The sequence below is a fragment of the Sminthopsis crassicaudata genome, chromosome 6, assembly GCF_048593235.1.
Source record: "Sminthopsis crassicaudata isolate SCR6 chromosome 6, ASM4859323v1, whole genome shotgun sequence".
Taxonomy (NCBI): domain Eukaryota; kingdom Metazoa; phylum Chordata; class Mammalia; order Dasyuromorphia; family Dasyuridae; genus Sminthopsis; species Sminthopsis crassicaudata.
In genome coordinates, this window is record NC_133622.1 from 171,951,375 (window position 1) to 171,956,048 (window position 4,674).

The following is a 4,674-nucleotide window of genomic DNA, read 5'->3' on the forward strand; positions in this document are numbered from 1 at the left end:
TTATCTCTATGGTTGATTATGTTCCAATCCATTCTTTTCCTCCTCTTTTTTCTTTCTCTTCTTCCTCTTCCTTTTCCTCCTCTTCTTCCTCCTCCTCTTGCTTCTCCTCTTTTTCCTTCTCCCCCTTTTTCTTTTCAAGTTATAGAAAAGTAGAATAAGCTTCCTTGGAACTTTGTAGATTTTTCTTTACTACAGATCTCCAAACCACACCAGAATTTTTTAGGGAAAATTACAGTCATGTACATATACATATATGTATACATAAGATTATAGAATTTTAGCATTGGATTGCACCTAAGATCTCTGAGATACAATCCAGCGCTAAGATTCTTTAATCCTGTGTTATAAATTGTAAAAATATTCTGAATTTAGAAATTTTATCTCATAGAAATAACTTTTAAAATGTTCCTTTTATTTAAACCAGTTTTGTGAATGAATCTATAAAGTTCATAGCTAAATAAAGATCATAAGCAAGACCTGGGTCTCAAAAACAGTTTTCTACTTCACAGTTCATTCAAAGGCAAAATATGAGTCAGTGACCAAGAATGTGAAGAAATTCCATTCTTCCAAGGAGTGAAGCATAAACGCTTCATTTTTTTTTTATATGTTCTTTCTCCGTTCTAACCAGTGAGCCTCATATTGCAAAAGATAAGCCTTTGTCCATGACATTTCTTTCATGGTCTCATATGAACATTGGCACCCTATCAGCCTATTCTATCATAGAGTACTCCTTTGTCTTCTCTGAAGTGCCCTGGGAAGGAACCTATGCAAATGAGAGACACAGACATAATATACTCTGGCAACAGAATGACTTCACCTCCAACTTTCCAACATCTTTTGTTCATTCACTGTTATATATGTATTTTTTTTCAAGTGGCAACAGGCACATCCAGCTGTTGTTTTCATACTATGAAGTCTGTTGAAATGCCTCCTGGCTTTTGTTACATTATTTCCTTCAGCATGTTCTCAGAGGTCCAAAATTAGTTCCTCTGGCTAAAGGATGTGAGCAGTATGGTGGTTACTTAACTGCCCACTGAGCTGAGATGGTTTAAATCATTAGCAATAATTATGAAGTTATGGGCAAAGATCATAAAATCATAATTTCAGAGTTAGGAAGAATATTAGAGACCATTTATTTCAACACCTCTATCTCATAAGGGAGGAAACTAAATCCAAGAGAAATTAAATGATTTGACCAGGGTTACAGGTAGCAAATAAAAAAGTCATGACTTGAACCCAGGTCTTTCTGACCCCATCCATGAATGACTCTATCCATGAAGAAAAAATAACTTTAATGACTGTTTTGTTATTATGTGTTTTTTTTATTTATTCATTTATCTCTTCTTTTTCTATTTGTTTGCTTCTTATTGTTGTTGTTGTTGTTTTCCCAGACTTATGATTTCAGTGGTAGCACAATCAACACCCAGTGCAAATGCCTGGAGACATTACTTCAAATCAACTTTTTAAACACTGACATTAGCCCCTGTGCCTTCAGTGTTTGGGAGTGTTTGGAAGGTTCTTGCAGTTGGAGGAAAGCAAGAATAGAAAAGAAATTACCTGAATTGCAGGTAACATGAAGAGGATATAGACCATCCAATAGCTAGTATTTTCAGAAATGGTGATTCTTTCTGCAAAATAGATTCTAAGTTCTGGTTCTATGCTTTTGGGAGTACTGTTAATTTCTTATAAACTTGGTGCTCTGGTGCAAAATCCTTGTCATTCTCTGTACTAGTTATCATCCATACATTCATATGCATGGATAATTTTCAACATTTACCTTTGCTCCATTTTTCCCTCCCTTTCCCTTACCCCTTTTTTTAGACAACAAGTAATCCAATATATGTTAAACATGTGCAATTCTTCTATACATTTTCCCAAAATTATCATGCTACACAAGAAAAATCAGATCAAAAAGAAAAAAGATGAGAAATAAAACAAAATGCAATGAAACAACAAAAAGAGAGAAAATACTATGTTGTGATCCACATTCACCTCTCTATGGTACTCCTCTATACTCCTCTCTCTGGTCACAAGATCATTGGCATTGACTTGAATCATCTCATTGTTGAAAAGAGCTATGTGCATGAGAACTGATCATGGTATAATCTTGCTGTTGTGTACAATGGTTCTGCTCACCTCCCTTAGCATCTATTCATGTAAGTCCCTCTAGGACTCTCTGAAACATTAGATGACTATTCCATCTAAATAAATCAAAATAATAAATTCAACTGTCTTCCCTAAAGTATGATAACCAAAAGAAACTTTCATATGGTAGAAAGATCTTTCACCCACATCATTAGAGAAACAAATAATCTAAGAATTGCCTGAATAAAAGTTCCACTAATTTTCATTTGAAAGTTCCAGTGAGTTACAAGTTTTCTACTACCTCTATAAGGGAATTCACTCAAATTTTTGACAACTCCGGTTATTAGCAACATTTTCTTTTTCTTAACCTCAATATGCTTTGTTGCAACTTCTACCTTTCTTTACTCTTGGTTCTTCTTTTTATGACCAAGAAGGACAAGTCCATTCTCTCTTTTATGAGATAGCTTAGTGTATGCTTGAAGATAGCAGTCATCACATCAAAATCTTTTCTCCAGGCTGAAGATTTCAAGTTCTTTCAATTGATATTAATAGCAGGAAGCCCTCAATCCCCTGTGTGCATTTCTCAATTGAAAAAATACATTTTCCTAAAATGAGATGTCCTCAGCAGACCACAATACTCCAGATGTTGTCTGATTAAGCAACATAATGTGGAACTATCACTTCCTTATTCTAGACTTTTAAGCTTTTCTTAATGAAATGATGGGGATTTATTATATCATTCTGTTGACACACCTTGAGCTAGCAATCAACAACTAAACCTAATCCTTTCAGATGGACTTCTTTAAGCACACCATCCCCATCTTGCACTTGTGGGGGTGATTTTTTGAATCTGAGAATAAAACTTTTATATCCTCTCTATCAAAGACATCAAATATATCTTCAACTAAATGTCTCTTAGACATCTTTTCATTATTATTATTATTATTATTATTATTATTATTATTATTATTATTATTATTATAACTTTTTATTGACAAAACATATGCATGGATAATTTTTCAACATTGACCTTTGCAAAACTTCTGTTCCAACTTTTCCCTTCCTTCCCTCCACTCCCTGCCCTAGATGGCAGGCAGTCTCATACATGGTAAACATATTAAAATATATGTTAAATACAACATATGTATACATATTTATACAATTACCTTGTTGCACAAGGAAAATTGGATTTAGAAAGAAAGTAAAAATAACATGGAAAGAAAAACAAAAATGTAAGCAAACAACAGTAGAATGAATGCAAATGCTATGTTGTGGTCAACATTCATTTCCCAAGGTTCTTTCCCTGGGTGTAGCTGGTTCTGTTCATCACTAATCAATTAGAACTTATTTGGATCCTATCATTGCCAAAGATAGCCATTTCTATCAGAATTGATCCTCATATAATGTTGTTGCTGAAGTGTATAATGATCTCTGGTTCTGCCCATTTCACTCAGCATCAGTTCATGTAAGTCTCTCCAAGCCTCTCTGTATTCATCCTGCTGGTTATTTCTTAGAGAACAATAATATGGCATTGCATTCATATACCACAATTTACTCAGCCTTTCTCCAATTGATGGGCATCCATTCAATTTCCAGTTTCTAGCCATTACAAAAAGGGCTGCCACAAATATCTTTGAACATACAGGTCCCTTTCCCTTCTTTAATATCTCTTTGGAATATAAGCAGAGTAATAACACTGTTGGATCAAAGGTTATGCACAGTTTGACAGCTTTTTTAGTATAGTTCCAAATTGCTCTCCAGAATGTTTAGATCTGTTCACAACTCCACCAACAATGCATCAGTGTCCCAGTTTTCCCACATCCCCTCCAACATTCATCATTGTCTTTTCCTGTCATCCTAGGCAATCTGACAGGTGTGTAGTGGTATCTCAGAGTTCTCTTAATTTGCATTTCTCTGATCAATAATAATTTGGAACACCTTTTCATACAAGTAGAAATAGTTTCAATTTCATCATCCAAAAAGTGTCTGTTCCTATCTTTTGACCATTCATCAATTGGATAATGGCTTGAACTATTATAAATTTGAGTCAATTCTCTATATATTCTAGCAATGAAGCCTTTATCAGATCATTTAGATGTAAAAATGTTTTCCCAGTTTATTGCTTCCCTTCTAATCTTGTCTGCATTAGTTTTGTTTGTCCAAAAGCTTTTTAACTTGATATAATTGAAATTTTTTATTTTGTGATTAATAATGATCTCTAGTTCTTCTTTGTTCACAAATTCCTTCCTCCTCCATAGGTCTGAGAGGTAAACTATTCTTCTAATTCTTCTAATTTATTTATAATCTCATTCTTTATGCCCAGATCATGACCCCTTTTGATCTTATCTTGGTGTACAGTGTTAAGTGTCGGTCAATGCCTAGTTTATGCCATACTAATTTCCAATTTTCCCAAAAGTTTTTGTCAAATAGTGATTTCTTATCCCAAAAGTTAGGGTGTTTGGGTTTGTCAAACACTGGATTGCTATAGTTATTGACTATTTTGTCCTCTGAACCTAACCTATTCCACTGATCAACAAGTCTATTTCTTAGCCAATACCAAATGGTTTTGGTGACCACTGCTTTATAATA